Here is a 22,161-nt window from a genome sequence, read left to right on the forward strand (position 1 = left end):
GTTATGGTTAGTTAAATGAGTGGATTGTTATTATCTAGACTGTAACTAAAACATTTAACCCCTTAATAGATTTTGTAAGCATAATAGTGAAGTTACTTCGCACCTTCCTGTAGTCATGAGTGCCACCATGTTTAAAATTTAGATTTCACTTTATTCCAGTGTTGACATATTTACACATGCAGCAACTCTCCTCCTGATACCTGCTGTAAAACCTAGGTTTCACAATGGTAGAACCTCTAATTAGAGGGATGTGAATGGAATGTATTTAGTGTTTAATGTGCCTTTAACAGCAGATGGAGTGAGGTAATTGTGCCACTTTAGACAGACCACTTCTTGAATAGTGTATACAGTTCTGATATGGTATACAAAAGACAGTCTAAACAAAATACAAAATTTAAGGAAGGATTTGATGAAGGGTTGCCAGGTATCCAGTATTTAACTGGACAACCCAGTATTTCAACAGGCTGTCTGCTTTTTAATGTAAGCATATAACTGACATGGATTTCAGGGTCATGAGCCTGATGTGAGGTCTAAAGTCATCATGTAACTAAAAGGGTCTGCAGATACTGGGGCCTGGTCACAACCCCACCTAAAACTATTCACTCAATCTTAGTCAATTATCCTAAAACTATGGGCTCATCATGAGATTTGTTTTTCAGATGTCAGACTCAGACCAAAACTTAAAGGGACATAATACTCATATGCTAAATCACTTGAAACTGATGCAGTATAACTTTAAAAAGCTGACAGAAAAATATTACCTGAGAAAAGGAAGATATTTCACCTCACAATTTATTCAGCTCACCAGAGTAAGGCTTGTGTAAAAAAATTATACATCAGCTTCTGTCCAGCTGCAGGTAAAAAAAAAAAAAAAATGTAGAAATGAACTCCAGCCAATCAACATCAACAGTGCTGAGGTCATGAACTATTTTACTGTGATCTCATGAAATATGACTTAACTATCATGAGATTTCATAGTAAACCTCCATAAACTGAATAGGTAAATAACATGCACAAGGCTCACTCCCTTGCCTGTCCCGGGACAGACATACTGATTTGCTGCTTAAAGTCCTTTGCAATGGAGTGTGAATACATAGGACATTTTTAGGTAAAATATCTTTCTTTTTTACATAGGCTCAGGTGATATTTTCTAGTCAGCTTTTTACAGCTATGCAGCATCACCTTTAAGTGTTTTAATATTTGGGTATCATGGCCCTTTAAGATGTTCACAGCTCATTAAGAATGAATCAGTCAAAATGTGCACCTGCTAATGCTATTTTTCTCTAGATCATAATGGGACTTCAGAGGTCTCTCTTACTGGTGAACTTAAGCAACTTACATCCAGTCATGGATGATGTCTGGTCATTGACTATTGACCATGTACCAACCACCTCTACGGCTATGAACATTTCTGCTGAATGCCTTTCCACCTAACTACATTGAACATAAACAGAAAGTTAGACCCCATAGTTGGGATCCTAAGTCCCTATCTGAGCATGGTATGTGCAGCTCTAATTTAAAGGCTGGTGGTAAATTCAGGGTCATGCTGTGAGAGGAGCTGTTAGCACGGCTAAAGTGCAGAGTTGAACTGAAGATAGGAGGCTTAGTGTGGTTGATAGCGCAGGGTATGCTATGGGCATCTCAATGTCTTAAGAGGCTTCAGAGGGCAATCTAATATTAGTACACAGGATCTGCAGGCTTCTCCCATTAACATGGCCAACTGTGATAACAGCGATAAAGGTTGCACTATTTGTAACCTGGATGTCAGAAATAATCCTGCCGTGGTTTTAGTGACACAACCTAAAGGAAGGGTGTTTAAAGGCTTCTGCTAAATTTACCCTATGCCAATATTATTATGACTTGGTTTAAAATAAAATATATCTTTTCAGAAAAAAAATCCCAACAGGAAAAATATGATATTATATAATAGATTTATTGATGACCTATTACTATTTGGGATAGATTAACAGAACCCGTAAAAATAAGAATTTTATCTCTTAATAATAATTTAGTATCTATGGTCTTCAGCTATACATATTCGTGTAAGAATATAGTTTAGCTAGATATGGAACTGTCAGCAAATCTAAACACGGGGGAAATAAACACAAGGAGTTACAGAAATAAACAGCAGGAAATAACATCTTAAGAGCTGACTCTTGTCACCCCAGACATTTAAAATTAGAAATCTGAAAAAGAAAATTCATTAGGATAAGGAGAAATTGCACATGTGATAAAGAATATGAAATACAAGCACAGGACCTAAATGTAAAACTTTAGTGCCAGGGCTATAATGAAAACAAACTGATTACTACAAAGTGGGAAATATGAATATGACCGTATTAAAAGTAAACATAGTAAAAAGACCAATGTAGGAATAAGTAAAGATTTGGTCATCAACCTATACATTTTATAACTCAATATAGTGCTGAATATTAAAAGATCTGTGATATTATCAAGAAACATTTGCAAATTTTAGATTCAGATTAACAAATTAGTAAAACAATAAAAAGAGAACAGAGCACAAACCCACTGTAAGGCATCTACTTATCAAGCCGTCAACTTACGTGCATTCGACGGCACCAATACACTCGCCTAAGATCGCCTAACATTGCTGCCGCGGACCTGAATACGTTCTCCAAAATTATCAAAAAAGCTGTAAAAAGCCGCACACCAAGTACAGTGCGATGAGCAGCGGACTGTTGTTAACTAACAGTCATCGATCTCGCTGCTCTTCGGCTTTTTCACAGCTTTATTGGTACCCTGTCAATAAACACCCACACTATACTATACTGTTTTACCCCCTATACAGCCGCTCCAGGAGCCCACCGCAACTCTAATAAATGTATTAACCCCTAAACCGCCGCTCATGGACCCCGCCACAACTAAATAAAGTGTTTAACCCCTAAACCACCACTCACGGAGCCCACCAAACATTAAAACCCACCACCCACACAACCAACTCTACTCTAAAACCCACCCAATACCCCATCTTCAAGACATCCGATGTGGAGCATCCTCTTCTTCATCTGGAGTCTTCTTACTGAATGAAGGTACCTTTAAGTGACGTCATCCAAGATGGCGTCCCTTAGATTCTGATTGGCTGATAGAATTCTATCAGCCAATCAGAATTAAGGTAGAAAAAATCCTATTGGCTGATGCAATCAGCCAATAGGATTTAAGTTCAATCCTATTGGCTGATCCAATCAGCCAATAGGATTGAGCTTGCATTCTATTGGCTGATTGGAACAGCCAATAGAATGCAAGCTCAATCCTATTGGCTGATTAGAAAGTATGTAACATCTAAGGTAATCCACATATATTCCTCTTTCCACTGAAGAGATTTTAATTCGTTAAAAATATAGGGGGTATCCCTTGCATAGGATTGTAAGCAGGGTACCATTGGTTTTAACAAATGGTCCACATATTCTGACAGTCTAGTTGTAAGTGACCCAATCACCGAGATAATTAGTCTCTCCGGGGGATTTTCTAGACCTTTATGAATCTTGGGTAGATGATAAATCCCTGCAAATTTTGGCTTTTGGATCTTTAAAAAGTCATATTCAGTCTTATTTAAAATCCCTCTTTCCTTGCCATTCCCTATCAGGGTTTCATATTCTTTTCTAAAACATCTGTGAGATTATGTTTTAAAACACAATATGTTTCTTTATCTCCCAACAATCTAAATGCTTCTTTGCGATAGTCAACACCAGAATTGTTGTTGTTTAAAAAGAAAGATAATCCCTTTATTACCCATTCCCCAGTTTTGCATAACTAACACTGTTATAGAAATACACTTTTTATCTCTGTGATTACCTTGTATCTAAGCCTCTGCAGACTGTCCCATTATTTCAGTTATTTTGACAGACTTGCATTTTAGCCAATCAGTGCTCACTCCAGGGTAACTTGACGTACATGAGCTCAATGTTATCTATATGAAACACATGAACTAATGCCCTCTAGTGGTCAAAATGCATTCAGATTAGAGGCAGTCTTCAAGGTCTAAGAAATTAGCATATGGACCTCTTAATTTTAGCTTTCAACTGAGAATACAAAGATAACAAAGCAATCTTTTTTCTTTTTTTTCCTTCTTATGTTTGTTACATTTTTTGGAGAGAGTGTAACGTTAGAGGGTGTGCTAAGTGCTGCTGAGACTGGGCTCCTAGACAAACTTGGTTGATTGGAATATTTAAAGGGACAGTCTACACCAGAATTGTTATTGTTTTAAAAGATAGATAATCCCTTTATTGCCCATTCCCCAGTTTTGCATAATAAACACAGTTATAATAATATACTTTTAACCTCTGTGATTACCTTGTATCTAAGCCTCTGCCAACTGCCCCTTATTTCAGTTCTTTTGACAGACTTGCAGTCTAGCCAATCAGTGCCTGCTCCCAGATAACTTCTCGTGCACGAGCACAGTGTTATCTATATGAAATACGTGAACTAACACCCTCTAGTGGTGAAAAACTGTTAAAATACAATCTGAAAGAGGTGGGCTTCAAGGTCTAAGAAATTAGCATATGAACCTCCTAGGTTAAGCTTTCAACTAAGAATACCAAGAGAACAAAGCAAAATTGGTGATAAAAGTAAATTGGAAAATTGTTTAAAATTACATGCTCTATCTGAATCATGAAAGTTTATTTTGGCCTAGACTGTCCCTTTAAATCAGGAAAAAATTTTTGGGCTTGACTGTCCCTTTAAGTGCTCTAAGCTCTTGTTTCGTCAAATTATTTATAACCACAATTTTATTTCTCGCACTAAATCCTTTTGTAATAACTGTTAGAACAAGTTATATACAGTAGTTACCTTGTGCTTGTAATAAACAAATTACACCAGTTTTGGAGAGGTGAAATATGTAGCTAAAAAGAGTGAGACATTAGGCTTTTGCCTAAATAAAAGCCTTAAAGATAGTGTGAATGTGAATGGAAAGAAATAAGCCATTAGTTGAATAATCAACCAAAACGCTTTTTCCAAATGTGGCAAAAAACCCTGTATGACATTAATATGCTGTAGAATCATAGAAATGTATATCTATAAATACCCGTAAGGAGGATCACAGACTAAGAGGCTGAATTATCAAGCTCTGAATGGAGCTTGATGCCCCTGTTTCCGCTCAAACCTTCAGGCTCGCCAGAAACAGAAGTTATGAAGCTCCATAACTTGTCTGCCTGCTCTGAGGCTGCGGACAGAAATCAACCCAATCGAATACGATCAGACTGATTGACACCCCCTGCTAGCGGGCGATTGGTCACGAATCTGCAGGGGGCGGCATTGCACAAGCAGTTCACATTGGCATTTATTGATTTGCGACGGACATGATACGCTACATCGTATCATGTCTGCTCGCACATTAATAAATCGGCCCCATATATGAAATAGACCATGTGGTGTATTTGATAACGTGCCAGTAATGGGAAATCCAGTATGTAGGTAAAACTGTACGATACACCAAAGTGAGAGTAAAGGAACATCTCTAGCAATAGAAAGTCCCATATTACAAACACTGGTCGCAAAACATTTTAAGAAATATGGAGGATGTAAAACCGTCAGCTTTATGGTAATGGACCCTTGAACCAAAAACTAAGGCCTAGATTTGGAGTTTGGCGGTAGATGGGCTGTTAACGCTACGCAGGCTTTTTTCTGGCCGCACCATAAAATTAACTCTGGTATCGAGAGTCCAAAAAAATGCTGCGTTAGGCTCCAAAAAAGGAGCGTAGAGCATTTTTACCGCAAATGCAACTCTCGATACCAGAGTTGCTTACGGACGCGGCCAGCCTCAAAAACGTGCTCGTGCACGATTCTCCCATCGGAAACAATGGGGCTGTTTGAGCTGAAAAAAAACCTAACACCTGCAAAAAAGCAGCGTTCAGCTCCTAACGCAGCCCCATTGTTTCCTATGGGGAAACACTTCCTACGTCTGCACCTAACACCCTAACATGTACCCCAAGTCTAAACACCCCTAACCTTACACTTATTAACCCCTATTCTGCCGCCCCCGCTATCGCTGACCCCAGCATATTATTATTAACCCCTAATCTGCCGCTCCGTAAACCGCCGCAACTTACATTATCCCTATGTACCCCTAATCTGCTGTCCCTAACACCGCCGACCCCTATATTATATTTATTAACCCCTAACCTGCCCCCCACAACATCGCCGCCAGCTACTTACAATAATTAACACCTAATCTGCCGACCGCAAAGCGCCGCCACCTACGTTATCCTTATGTACCCCTAATCTGCTGTCCCTAACACCGCCGACCCCTATATTATATTTATTAACCCCTAATCTGCCCCCCTCAACGTCGCCGACACCTGCCTACACTTATTAACCCCTAATCTGCCGAGCGGACCTGAGCGCTACTATAATAAAGTTATTAACCCCTAATCCGCCTCACTAACCCTATCATAAATAGTATTAACCCCTAATCTGTCCTCCCTAACATCGCCGACACCTAACTTCAAACATTAACCCCTAATCTGACGACCGAATCTCGCCGCTATTCTAATAAATGTATTAACCCCTAAAGCTAAGTCTAACCCTAATACTAACACCCCCCTAAATTAAATATAATTTAAATCTAACGAAATTAATTAACTCTTATTAAATAAATTATTCCTATTTAAAGCTAAATACTTACCTGTAAAATAAATCCTAATATAGCTACAATATAAATTATAATTACATTGTAGCTATTTTAGGATTAATATTTATTTTACAGGCAACTTTGTAATTATTTTAACCAGGTACAATAGCTATTAAATAGTTAAGAACTATTTAATAGTTACCTAGTTAAAATAATAACAAAATTACCTGTAAAATAAGTCCTAACCTAAGTTATAATTAAACCTAACACTACCCTATCAATAAATTAATTAAATAAAATACCTACAATTACCTACAATAAAACCTAACACTACACTATCAATAAATAAATTAAATACAATTTCTACAAATAACTACAATTACATAAACTAACTAAAGTACAAAAAATAAAAAAGAACTAAGTTACAAAAAATAAAAAAATATTTACAAACATAAGAAAAATATTACAACAATTTTAAACTAATTACACCTACTCTAAGCCCCCTAATAAAATAACAAAGACCCCCAAAATAAAAAAATTCCCTACCCTATTCTAAATTAATAAATTTAAAAGCTCTTTTACCTTACCAGCCCTGAACAGGGCCCTTTGCGGGGCATGCCCCAAAGAATTCAGCTCTTTTGCCTGTAAAAAAAAACATACAATACCCCCCCCCCCAACATTACAACCCACCACCCACATACCCCTAATCTAACCCAAACCCCCCTTAAATAAACCTAACACTAAGCCCCTGAAGATCTTCCTACCTTGTCTTCACCTCAACAAGTATCACCGATCTGTCCTGGCATCCGGTGCTGAAGAGGTCCAGAAGAGGCTCCAAAACATACAATACCCCCCCCCCAACATTACAACCCACCACCCACATACCCTTAATCTAACCCAAACCCCCCTTAAATAAACCTAACACTAAGCCCCTGAAGATCTTCCTACCTTGTCTTCACCTCAACAGGTATCACCGATCTGTCCTGGCATCCGGTGCTGAAGAGGTCCAGAAGAGGCTCCAAAGTCTTCCTCCTATCCGGCAAGAAGAGGACATCCGGACCGGCAAACATCTTCATCCAAGCTGCATCTTCGATCTTCTTCCATCCGGTGCGGAGCGGGTCCATGTTGAAGCATCCGACGCGGATCCATCCTCTTCTTCCGGTGTCTCCCGACGAATGACGGTTCCTTTAAGGGACGTCATCCAAGATGGCGTCCCTTGAATTCCGATTGGCTGATAGGATTCTATCAGCCAATCGGAATTAAGGTAGGAATATTCTGATTGGCTGATGGAATCAGCCAATCAGAATCAAGTTCAATCCGATTGGCTGATCCAATCAGCCAATCAGATTGAGCTCGCATTCTATTGGCTGTTCCGATCTTCTTCCGGCGTCTCCCGACGAATGACGGTTTTTGTACTTTAGTTAGTTTATGTAATTGTAGTTATTTGTAGAAATTGTATTTAATTTATTTATTGATAGTGTAGTGTTAGGTTTTATTGTAGGTAATTGTAGGTATTTTATTTAATTAATTTATTGATAGGGTAGTGTTAGGTTTAATTATAACTTAGGTTAGGACTTATTTTATAGGTAATTTTGTTATTATTTTAACTAGGTAACTATTAAATAGTTCTTAACTATTTAATAGCTATTGTACCTGGTTAAAATAATTACAAAGTTGCCTGTAAAATAAATATTAATCCTAAAATAGCTACAATGTAATTATAATTTATATTGTAGCTATATTAGGATTTATTTTACAGGTAAGTATTTAGCTTTAAATAGGAATAATTTATTTAATAAGAGTTAATTAATTTCGTTAGATTTAAATTATATTTAACTTAGGGGGGTGTTAGTATTAGGGTTAGACTTAGCTTTAGGGGTTAATACATTTATTAGAATAGCGGCGAGATTCGGTCGTCAGATTAGGGGTTAATGTTTGAAGTTAGGTGTCGGCGATGTTAGGGAGGGCAGATTAGGGGTTAATACTATTTATGATAGGGTTAGTGAGGCGGATTAGGGGTTAATAACTTTATTATAGTAGCGCTCAGGTCCGCTCGGCAGATTAGGGGTTAATAAGTGTAGGCAGGTGTCGGCGACGTTGAGGGGGGCAGATTAGGGGTTAATAAATATAATATAGGGGTCGGCGGTGTTAGGGGCAGCAGATTAGGGGTACATAAGGATAACGTAGGTGGCGGCGCTTTGCGGTCGGCAGATTAGGGGTTAATTATTGTAGGTAGCTGGCGGCGACGTTGTGGGGGGCAGGTTAGGGGTTAATAAATATAATACAGGGGTCGGCGGGGTTAGGGGCAGCAGATTAGGGGTACATAAGTATAACGTAGGTGGCGGTCGGCAGATTAGGGGTTAAAAAAATTTAATCAAGTTGCGGCGATGTGGGGGGACCTCAGTTTAGGGGTACATAGGTAGTTTATGGGTGTTAGTGTACTTTAGGGTACAGTAGTTAAGAGCTTTATGAACCGGCGTTAGCCCAGAAAGCTCTTAACTCCTGCTTTTTTCCTGCGGCTGGAGTTTTGTCGGTAGAGCTCTAACGCTCACTTCAGAAACGACTTTAAATACCGGAGTTAGAAAGATCCCATTGAAAAGATAGGATACGCAATTGACGTAAGGGGATCTGCGGTATGGAAAAGTCGCGGCTGAAAAGTGAGCGTTAGACCCTATTTTGAGTGACTCCAAATACCGGCGGTAGCCTAAAACCAGCGTTAGGAGCCTCTAACGCTGGTTTTCACGGCTAACGCCAAACTCTAAATCTAGGCCTAAAAGAGGTGGCAAAAGGTTACAGAGGGCAGAGTTTAAAGATGTTCAGTGGATGACATAAGAGAACAGAAGCGCCACATGACCTAGCAATGTATACACTTTTGTAAGATGGTATATGAGAAAGATTGCACTCACATTTGGTGAAGCACTCCTCTTGGTGCAAGAAAAGCAGGCTGGATGTTCTGCCATACATCTGATATTTGGTGTACCTTTTGCTGGGATATTGTATCCTGTATCACTGTAGTTCGAGCTACACTGGAGGTCAGTCTTCTTTTTTTGCACCAAGAGGGGTGCTTAACCAAATGTGAGTGCAATCTTTCTCACATACTATCTTACAAAAGTGTATACAGTGCTAGGCCATGTGGTGCTTCTGATCTCTTATGTCCTTTACAGATTGCTGATTTGGGATCTCAGCCTTGGATCCTACCACAGATAGCTTCCTGGATCTGGACATACTGCCTCTGATTGGGTTATATTTCTATACCCTCTCCCTTTGATATACGGGACTTGAACACTTATATGATAATTAGTGACCTGACAACTATGATTGTATTCTGATTTGATGCTTTGATTATATTGTATCATAGTATATTATACTGCCAAAAAATGTATTTTAACTTTTTTTGCCCAAAGACGCCCCCTATACATATTATTTGCATGTTCAGTGGATCTTCTTCCTCCAAACAAATAAACCAAGAGTCCTAAACTGAGATTGGGACTTAGATTTATATACAAGAAGTAATATATAAGTAGTAATAAACTATCCCCATATAAATATATAATACTTACGGCTAGATTACGAGTTGTGCGTTAGGCTGAAAAAGCAGCGTTAACAGTTCCTAACGCTGCTATTTCACTACCGCTGCTATTACGAGTCTTGCAGGTTTAGGGGCACCGCACACTTCTTTGGCCTTACCGCAAAACAACAATTAAATAAATTAAATTAAATTAGCTAAAGTACAAAAAAAAAAACCATAAATTACAGAAAATAATAAACAAATTACAGATCTTTAAACTAATTACACCTAATCTAATAGCCCTATCAAAATAAAAAAAAGCCCCCCCAAAATAAAATAAAAAACTAGCCTAAACAAAACTATCAATAGCCCTTAAAAGGGCCTTTTGCGGGGCATTGCCCCAAAGTAATCAGCTCTTTTACCTGTAAAAAATAATACAAACAACCCCCCAACAGTAAATCCCACCACCCACACATCACACCCATAAAATACTATCTAAAAAAATCCAATCAGCCAATTATTATTATTATTATTATCGGTTATTTGTATTGGAGCGCGGTAAGGAGCAAAATTTTGCTCAATGCTCACTTCTTATATATAAAATCTGCTCGTTAGCACCACATAGCCTCTAACACACAACTCGTAATCTAGCCATTAGTAAATAAATGGAATAAGAAATTGGTATTCCTGAATACCAGTAGTTAAAATGAATTTGAATGCTTCTTCTCTTTTATAATAATACTGATCCCCTACAGAAGAACCACTGTACATTTGTGTTTATATGTGTGCACATATGACGATATGTAAAAAAATGTCATAATATATTTGTGATATTTATAACAATTTAAAAAATAAAGGGGTTAAGGCAGCACCTCCACACCTGAAGGAATGGACAAAGAAGGTTATTCCCTTCTAGATAAATTTGAAACAACAGGTCAAGCCACAGGAAATAAAATTAAAATCTTTCAGCCAGATTACGAGTTTTGGGTTATGGCTGCTCGTTAACGATTTCCCCATAGACATCAATGGGGAGAGCTGGCAAAAAAAAAGTTTAACACCTGCGATCGTGGAAACAAAAGCTCCGTAATGCAGCCCCATTGATGTCTATGGGGAAAGAAAAAGTTACCTTTAAACCTAACACCCTAACATAAACCCCACGTCTAAACACCCCTAATCTGCCGTCCGCGAGATCGCCGCCACCTACATAATGTTATTAACCTCTAATCTGCTGCCCTTAACATCGCCACCACATAAATAAAACTATTAACCCCAATCTGCTGCCCCTAACATCGCCGCCACATACATTACGCCGTCCTCACGCATCGCAAACGTTATATTGTAGCTAGCTTAGGTTTTATTTTTATTTCACAGGTAAGTTTGTATTTATTTTAACTAGGTAGACTAGTTAATAAATAGTTATTAACTATTTACTAGATACCTAGTTAAAATAAAACGTAACCTGGGGGGCGTGTCCAAGCCACAGACATGGAGAGACACACTTCAAGGAAGCTCCACGCTTAATTTAATAATCTGCTACCTATCTCTTCCATCTTGCCACATCTAACTACAAGATATATGATATTTCTTTGGAAGCAGTCACGGAGCTCGCTAAACTTAACATCTTCATGTCCCTATGAGCAGAAAACTCGCTCTGACCTGTCTGAGAAACCTGTGGCCTAACACCAGTGGCCCATCATATTCCCCGGGCCAACGCACTGATCGTTTATAGTGGTTCTACTTTATTACATTACTTGATCATATCTGAACACTTTACTTAAGTATGGCAGAAGATCTCTACTTACAGATCCGATCCCTATTCAGGGAGTTGGAGCTGCAGATCCTTTGGAACTTTGACGATCTATGCTATGCAGGAGAAGCGCCACGAGACAGGGGAGGCCTGGGTGGTACCAGAGTAAGAGTCATCGAGACGCAGCCTGAAGAGCCTGGATTAGCCGTACCACCCCCCTACCCCGGATCCCCAGCTGTCACAGTGCCCTGTCAGATGTCGGAGGACATTCACACCTCCTCAGTTACAGAAAAGAGGTGTTGGGTAACCTGGTGTCACTGAAGGCAATGCTATACAGTATTCCTAGCTACCTACTAATTAATGATGGCTGGAGTTTATACATGTAAAAGTTAATTAGTCACTGTTCTATACTTAATGTTGAAATATTGTTCCCCACTATATATACTCAAGTTTATATGTTTCCTATGCCAGATGGCCTTATGACTGTTTACTTTTTATTCCTTACCTGAACTATTTACCGCTGGGCTGAGCATGGGACACTTGGATTGTTTTCATTTTTATACCCAGGTTCTTACTGGCTCTTGGTATATAGCGTCTGGAGAACCAGTTGCATATAATGAAACTAATTACACCTATTTTCACTTCACTAGTAGAGTCTAAGTGGCCTTACTGCTTTATTATGAGGGTATGTAGTATCATATGAGCCTTTTCCTATATTACTAACATTGATTCTGAACCAGTGTACCTACCACATGTACTCAATAATATATGTACCCAGTATAGAAACTGCCTCCATCCTGTATATATATATATGATGATACACTCCTGCGGTTGCTTATTGATCACAGCTGTTTATGGTAATTGTTTCTTTAGATTGCTCAGTTCAAGTACAAGGGCCATATAATATGACCTAACCACTTTCCCCTATCTCAGGAATCCACCATCTGCTCCTTAGTCGTTAACATTTGGATAGCCTTCATGTTACCCCACCCTACATGAGACTCATGCAAGCCAATTTACTATCTGTCCTAGCTGATATAGAGCCTCAGCAGCCCCCATTTCTACCGGCTGACATTTAGTTCTACACTATATAGGGTAGCCCTTAAGTATGTAATTTTATGCACCCCTGCCCCCTATTACCATATATCATAAAGTCGCCCACCCCTCACTTTAAATTTCGCCCATAGCTATCCTTTAATTCGGTAGACCCATAGAGTGATCTCCTCTTCATATGAAACCCAGCTGGGTCTATCTATTTATAGTTATATTTGACATGGAGTATTCACAGCATTCAGGTGTTTTTCTGGCCTCTGCAGCTCCTTCTGACAGCTGGCGCTCAATCTGCCTCTTCATTGTGCAACCCTCAACTATGTCATTTTATGTACTACTACCTTATATCAATACCATATAGCATAGACCTGCCCACTCCTCATCATAAATTCAGCTAATAGTTATAGCTCAATTTGGTAGCCTCATAGAGCGATCTCTTCTCAAGCGCTTTTAAATATATACCCTCCCGACCCCTTATCTGAAGTTTTCTGAGTCCTCCATTAAAGTGGGGAACTTGCTTATAGACTTCCATAATATACCTTTTGAGTTTAAATATAAGTCATATCCACAAACTTATCAGCTCATACTATACCAACATACCCCTGGACACGCCCCCCCCCCTTCCCCCAATATTAGAGCGGCTCTGGCCCGCTGTTTACCCCTTATGTTTTTCCTTTTCATATTACCACATATTAAAATATTCCCTTATTAAAAAAATGAGATTTCTATCTACTAACCTCATTCACATATTCATGAGTAGAGCTATAAGATGACCTACAGAGAAATCCCCAGAAAATTTGTAACTCATTCAAATAATTGTCTCTTCCACCACCTTCAGGTTAAACATACTATTGGGTCCTATTTTCTATTATCTGTGTTATCTACCTCCATATTTTATGTACTATGCAAATTATCTGTTATTGTGAATGAATATTACTTTGCATGTTATATTTGCCAATAATCTCAATAAAAATTGTTTTGGAAAAAATAAAAAAAAAAAATAAAAAACGTAACCTGCCTTACACTAAAACCTAACATTACAATAAAATAATATAAATTAAATTAATAAAATACAATTATCTAAATTACAAAAAAAACCACTAAATTACACAAAATAAAAAACAAAATGTAAAAACGAATTAGTTCTAATCTAATAGCCCTATCAAAATAAAAAAGCCCCCCAAAATAAAAGAAAAACCATAGCCTACACTAAACTGCCAATGGCCCTTAAAAGGGCCTTTTGCGGGGCATTGCCCCAAATAAATCAGCTCTTTTACCTGTAAAAAAAAATACAAACAACCCCACAACAGTAAAACCCACCACCCACACAACCAAATAAAAACCTAAATAAACCTAAGCTAACCATTGCCCTGAAAAGGGCATTTGGATGGGCATTGCCCTTAAAAGGGCATTTAGCTTTTTTACTGCCCAAACCCTAAGCTAAAAATAAAACCCACCCAATAAACCCTTAAAAAAACCTAACACTAACCCCCGACGATCCACTTACAGTTTTCGAAGACCGGACATCCATCCTCATCAAAGATGGGAGAAGTCTTCATCCAAGCGGGCAGAAGTCTTCATCCAGATGGCATCTTCTATCGTCATCCAGATGGCATCTTCTATCTTTATCCAGACGGCATCTTCTATCTTCATCCATCTGGCGCAGAGCGGGTCCATCTTTAAGGCATCCGGCGCGGAGCATCCTCTTCTTCCGATGGTCAACGAAGAATGAAGTTTCCCTTTAAGGTACGTCATCCAAGATGGCATCCCTTACATTCCAATTGGCTGATAGAACGCTATGAGCCAATAGGAATTAAAGAGTAAAAAATCATATTGGCTGTTGCAATCAGCCAATAGGATTGAGCTTTCATCCTATTGGCTGATCCAATCAGCCAATAGGATTGCACTCGCATTCTTCGTTGACCATCAGAAAAAGAGGATGCTCTGTGCCGGATGTCTTGAAGATGGACCTGCTCCGCGCTGGATGGATGAAGATAGAAGATGCCGTCTGGATAAAGACTTCTGCCCGCTTGGATGAAGACTTCTGCCGGCTTTGAAGAGGACTTCTGCTCTGCTGCTGCTTGGATGAGGATGGATGTCTTGTCTTCGAAAACTGTAAGTGGATCATCAGGGGTTAGTGTTAGGTTTTTTTTTTTAAGGGTTTATTGGGTGGGTTTTATTTTTAGCTTAGGGTTTGGGCAGTAAAAGAGCTAAATGCCCTTTTAAGGGCAATGCCCATTCAAATGCCCTTTTCAGGGCAATGTTTAGCTTAGCTTTAATTAGATAGGTTTTTATTTGCGGGTTTTGGTTGTGTGGGTGGTAGGTTTTACTGTTGGGGGTTGTTTGTATTTTTTTTACATGTAAAAGAGCTGATTTCTTTGGGGCAATGCCCCGCAAAAGGCCCTTTTAAGGGCCATTGGCAGTTTAGTGTAGGCTAGGTTTTTTTTTATTTTGGGGGGCTTTTATATTTTTAGAGGGCTATTAGATTAGAAATAATTTGTTTTTATTTTTGATAATTTCATTTTGTATTTTGTGTAATTTAGTTTTTTTTTTTTTTGTAATTTAGATAAATGTATTGTATTAATTTAATTTATTTTATTGTAATGTTAGGTTTTAGTGTAAGGCAGGTTAGGTTTTATTTTACAGGTAACTTTATATTTATTTTAGCTAGGTAGTTAGTAAATAGTTAATAACTACTTACTAACTAGTCTACCTAGTTAAAATAAATACAAACTTACCTGTGAAATAAAAATAAAACCTAAGATAGATACAATGTCACTATTAGTTATTTTGTAGCTAGCTTAGGTTTTATTTTATAGGTAAGTATTTAGTTTTAAATAGGAATTATTTAGATAATAATTGTAAGTTTTATTTAGATTTATTTTACATTTAAGTTAGGGGGTGTTAGGGTTAGGGTTAGGTTTAGGGGTTAATAGGTTTATTATTGCGGCAGTGTGGGAAGACGGCAGATTAGGGGTTAATAATATTTAAATAGTGTTTGCGGTACGGCAGGGCAGCGGTTTAGGGGTTAATAGGTTTATTATAGTGGCGACGATGTCGGGAAGCAGCGGAATAGGGGTTAATACATTTTTTCAGTGGCGGCGATGTCCGGAGTGCCAGATTAGGGGTTAATAATTTTATTATAGTGTTTGCGATGCAGGAGGGCCTCAGTTTATGGGTAGTTTATGGGTGTTAGTGTACTTTGTGACAGTTTTGATATGAGTTTTATGTTACAGCTTTGTAGCATAAAACTCATAACTACTGACTTTAGATGGCGGTACGGATCTTGTCATTTTAGGCTGTACCGCTCACTTTTTGGCCTCACAACAAAACTTGTAATACTGGCGCTATGGAAATCCCATTGAAAAAGGACTTTTCTTAAAGTGCGGTACTGACGTTGCGTGACAGCCAAAAAAGTGTGCGGTACAGCTATTTTATTTCCAAGCAAAAAAAGAGATCCAGCGAACTCGGGCTTCAAACAAGGGGTGAGTTTATTGAAATCACAAATTCAATAGATTCCAACACAGTGAAAATCAAAAAACACTTAAATGAGGGTGATAAAAAATGAATGAAAAGAGCTAGTAATTGCGCTGTGACCTTAGGCTACCAGTCGGTCTTACGCGTTTCGGCTGGAAAATTTAGCCTTAATCATAGACCTCAAAGTGTAGCCTGTGTTATGCCTTAAGAACTATTCTAGTGATAACTAAGGATAAACAGCTGGGGTCACAGTGCAATTAATTCATTAATGTTAGCAACAGGCTGATTGGAAGACAATTTATTTCATTTAAAGGAGTGGTATGTTAAAACATTTTTCTGTATCTATAAAATTAGATATACTGATAGATTGACTGCAAAATGTATATATAAACATATTGAACTGCAGTGCTCTTTTCCTTGTAGGATTTATTATACAGAAAAATATATATTAACCCTCACATTTAATCCTTATAAATGAGCAATCCCTAGAATAACTTGAAAACCAGAGTATTCAAAACAGGATAACATAAATAACATAGCTTATATGTAGTTCAACATCATTGTATCTAAACTTTGTAATGACATTACTCTTTATCTATATATGTGCATATCTATATCCCAATTATAACTTGAAAACCAGAGTATTTTAAAAACAGGATAACATAAATAACATAGCTTATATGTAGTTCAACTTCATTGTATATAAACTTTGTAATGACATTACTCTTTACCTATATATGTGCATATCTATATCCCAATTATAACTTGAAAACCAGAGTATTCAAAACAGGATAACATAAATAACATAGCTTATATGTAGTTCAACATCATTGTATGTAAACTTTGTAATGACATTACTCTTTACCTATATATGTGCATATCTATATCCCAATTATTTAAAATCCTTCACTGTAACTTTTATATCACTATACCCTACTTCCAGAAATTAATGATGTCTCCTGCTATATTAAAGCCTTTGGGACGTCTGGTCTGGAGTGTACAGCTATTTTGACAAGATTTGTAATAGCGGTGTTAGTGAAAAAGCATCGTTATGGGCCATAACAATGCTTTTTCACTCATAACGCAAAACTCGTAATCTAGCTGTTTATTTCTTCATACGGGTCAAAGTGAAACAAGACTGAGACACGTTTCAAGCTGAAAAGCAGGAATGTAAAGCTTAAGAGCCGGTCAATTTTAGGTCAGCACCCTGGATAGTGCTTGCTTATTGGTGGTTAGATTTAGCCACCAACAAACAAGCTTAACCCAGGTTCTGAACCACAAATGGGTCGGCTCCTAAGCTTTACATTCCTGCTTTTTAAATAAAGATAACAAGAGAACCAAGAAAAATTGATAATAGCCGTAAATAAGAAATTTGCTTAAAATTGCATGCTCTATCTATATGTTTAATTTTGAAACAACTGTATAAAAAGTGTTTAAAAAATGATATGGTGTTGGACTGGGAAGGGCTCAAAGGTGTGACACACACACTGATTGGATGTTCATTGGAATTGTCAAAAAAAAGAGTTCATCCCAGTGGGCCAGCATAACATTATAATAAAATAATTACTATAAGCACAGATTTAAAGGGATAGGAAAGTCAAAATCAAACTTGCATGATTCAAATAGAACATGTCATTTTAAGACACTTTTAAATTCACTTCTATTTTCAAATGTGCTTTGTTCTCTTAGTATCCCTTGTTAAAAAATGAATATGCACATATCATACACTAGTGGGAGCTGCTGCAAATTGGTTTCTGCACACATTTGTCTCTTATGATTGGCTAACTAGATGTGTTCAGCAAGCTGCCAGTAGTATAATGCTGTTCCTTCAGCAAAGGATAATGAGAGAATGAAATATATTTGATAATAGAAGTAAATTGGAAAGTTGTTTATAATTGTATATTCTTTCCGAATCATGGATGAAAATGTGGGGGTTTTCTATCCCTTTAACACTTTCCACAGATAGAGTAAAATAAAAAAGTACACAAATATTTTTTAATAGCATATATTACATATATGGCATTTGATTAGCTAAAGTTTACCATCACTTTAATGTCTGCACAATTAAGAGGAGTAGACAGAGTGGCCTAGATTTGGAGTTCGGCGGTAAAAGGGCTGTTAACGCTCCGCAGGCTTTTTTCTGGCCGCACCATAAAATTAACTCTGGTATCGAGAGTTCAATCAAATGCTGCGTTAGGCTCCAAAAAAGGAGCGTAGAGCATTTTTACCGCAAATGCAACTCTCGATACCAGAGTTGCTTACGGACGCGGCCGGCCTCCAAAACGTGCTCGTGCACGATTCTCCCATAGGAAACAATGGGACTGTTTGAGCTGAAAAAAAAACTAACACCTGCAAAAAAGCAGCGTTCAGCTCCTAACGCAGCCCCATTGTTTCCTATGGGGGAACACTTCCTATGTCTGCACCTAACACTCTAACATGTACCCCGAGTCTAAACACCCCTACCCTTACACTTATTAACCCCTAATCTGCCGCCCCCGCTATCGCTGACCCCTGCATATTTTTTTTAACCCCTAATCTGCCGCTCCGTAAACCGCCGCCACCTACGTTATCCCTATGTACCCCTAATCTGCTGCCCTAACACCGCCGACCCCTATATTATATTTATTAACCCCTAATCTGCCCCCCTCAACGTCGCCGACACCTGCCTACACTTATTAACCCCTAATCTGCCGAGCGGACCTGAGCGCTACTATAATAAAGTTATGAACCCCTAACCCGCCTCACTAACCCTATCATAAATAGTATTAACCCCTAATCTGCCCTCCCTAACATCGCCGACACCTAACTTCAATTATTAACCCCTAATCTGCCGACCGGAGCTCACCGCTATTCTAATAAATGTATTAACCCCTAAAGCTAAGTCTAACCCTAACACTAACACTAATATTTTTTTATTTTCTGTAACTTAGTTCTTTTTTATTTTTTGTACTTTAGCTAGTTTATTTAATTGTATTTATTTGTAGGAATTGTGTTTAATTAATTTATTGATAGTGTAGTGTTAGGTTAATTGTAGGTAATTGTAGGTAGTTTATTTAATTATTTTATTGATATTCTAGTGTTAGGTTTAATTATATCTTAGGTTAGGATTTATTTTACAGGTAAATTTGTTATTATTTTAACTAGGTAACTATTAAATAGTTCTTAACTATTTAATAGCTATTGTACCTGGTTAAAATAATTACAAAGTTGCCTGTAAAATAAATATTAATCCTAAAATAGCTATAATATAATTATAATTTATATTGTAGCTATATTAGGATTTATTTTACAGGTAAGTATTTAGCTTTAAATAGGAATCATTTATTTAATAAGAGTTAATTTATTTCGTTAGATAAAAATTATATTTAACTTAGGGGGGTGTTAGTGTTAGGGTTAGACTTAGCTTTAGGGGTTAATACATTTATTAGAATAGCGGTGAGCTCCGGTCGGCAGATTAGGGGTTAATAATTGAAGTTAGGTGTCGGCGATGTTAGGGAGGGCAGATTAGGGGTTAATACTATTTATGATAGGGTTAGTGAGGCGGGTTAGGGGTTCATAACTTTATTATAGTAGCGCTCAGGTCCGCTCGGCAGATTAGGGGTTAATAAGTGTAGGCAGGTGTCGGCGACGTTGAGGGGGGCAGATTAGGGGTTAATAAATATAATATAGGGGTCGGCGATGTTAGGGGCAGCAGATTAGGGGTACATAGGGATAACGTAGGTGGCGGCGATTTGCGGTCGGAAGATTAGGGGTTAATTATTTTAAGTAGCTGGCGGCGACGTTGTGGGGGGCAAGTTAGGGGTTAAGAAATATAATATAGGGGTCGGCGGGGTTAGGGGCAGCAGATTAGGGGTACATAAGTATAACGTAGGTGGCGGTCGGCAGATTAGGGGTTAAAAATTTTAATCGAGTGGCGGCGATGTGGGGGGAGCTCGGTTTAGGGGTACATAGGTAGTTTATGGGTGTTAGTGTACTTTAGGGTACAGTAGTTAAGAGCTTTATAAACCGGCGTTAGCCAGAAAGCTCTTAACTCCTGCTATTTTCAGGCGGCTGGAATCTTGTCGTTAGAGCTCTAACGCTCACTTCAGAAACGACTCTAAATACCAGCGTTAGAAAGATCCCATTGAAAAGATAGGCTACGCAAATGGCGTAGGGGGATCTGCGGTATGGAAAAGTCGCGGCTGAAAAGTGAGCGTTAGACCCTTTAATCACTGACTCCAAATACCAACGGGCGGCCAAAACCAGCGTTAGGAGCCTCTAACGCTGGTTTTGACGGCTACCGCCGAACTCCAAATCTAGGCTTATATCTGTTAGATATGATTTTGATTACAGAAGCACAGTGAAGGAATATTGTTTAAAAGTAATGCACTCTTATCTGCTGCTTGCCTGTGAATACTGTGCCTTTAGACATAGTGAAATCTATCTGATCCTGCAACATTCTACACAAAGATTGGCTAGATCAGTGCACAAGCTCATTTACAGCTGAAAAAGAGAAGAACACAGTATTTTAAAAGGTGTCATCAAAAGGTATATTCAGGAACTGCTGCAGATTTGCAAAGTCCTGAAAACAGTGCTAAAAAATCCCAGTAAAGCTAAAGCATTTCTTTTGAATGAAGTTCTAAATTGATGCTAGATGTTAGGAGTTTAATGTCCATTTAAGATCAGGGTGTGTAACCTTGCAATTTGCACTGGATATTTGTTTCTTTCAACTTTGTGTTTATCTATAATAACTTACAACTCTTTTCTGCTGAACGAATTCATAGTCAGATTTGAATTAATATTCAGCTATTGGATTCTGCCCTTATAACAAACCCTGCAGGAGTGTTACCCAAAACTACAACTTGAAAAGTAATTATGCAAATAAAGTCCTTGTCTCTTTGTCAAATGTCAAGTGTTTTTGTCGTTCTAAGCAGGAGCTGTCTGGGTTGTACATGATGTATCTCATCTGCACTTCCTTAGATTTATTCTGTAAATAACTTGGCTGGGTGGGGCATAGATTTCTGATAAAGGAAAAATAACAAACATGCAAGAACATCTTGCCCAGAATCTTCAGAGGAAATGACCACTGAGTAGACTGAAGGGTGCACTTTAGCATTAGGTCTTAGCTGAATCAGAAGATGCCAATGAATACATTTTTAGATTATTTTTTTTTTCTATAATAAGTGATATAGTGAATAAGAATAATTGTAGAATTGGAAAATTAATCTTCGTATGTATTTTTTTTTGTTTACTTTTTTTGGTAATTTTACAATAATGGGGCCTATTTATGAAATGTCTGTCCGACATGATCCGATCAGCGGACAGCAATACGATCGGGTTGATTTCACGTGATGTCTTTCTGCCTCCTCAGAGCAGGCAGACAGGTTATGGAGCAGCGGTCTTTAGACTGCTGCTTCATAACTGGTGTTTCTGACGAGTCTGAAGACTCACGCGGAAACACGGCCCTTCAAGCACCATACGGAGCTTGATAAATAGGCCCCAATGTCTTAATTCTGTGAATAAATATCTAGTTGAAATTATAACCCACTGAAAGCTCTTTTTATGACAAAATAAAATGTATATATATATATATATATAATGATAGTTGTGGGATAAGCATTCTCACCTCCTCAATAAATGGCCAATAAATGGCCAGGGTGACAGGAACAGTGGTTATTTATAGTATAAAGTAGATCCGTACTCACTAGACTTTGAAAAAATAAAACGCTTTGTTTTTTTAAAGTCCAGTGAGTGCGGATCTACTTTATACTATATATATATATATATATATATATATATATATATATATATATA

The sequence above is a fragment of the Bombina bombina genome, chromosome 1 (assembly GCF_027579735.1).
Source record: "Bombina bombina isolate aBomBom1 chromosome 1, aBomBom1.pri, whole genome shotgun sequence".
Lineage (NCBI taxonomy): Eukaryota > Metazoa > Chordata > Amphibia > Anura > Bombinatoridae > Bombina > Bombina bombina.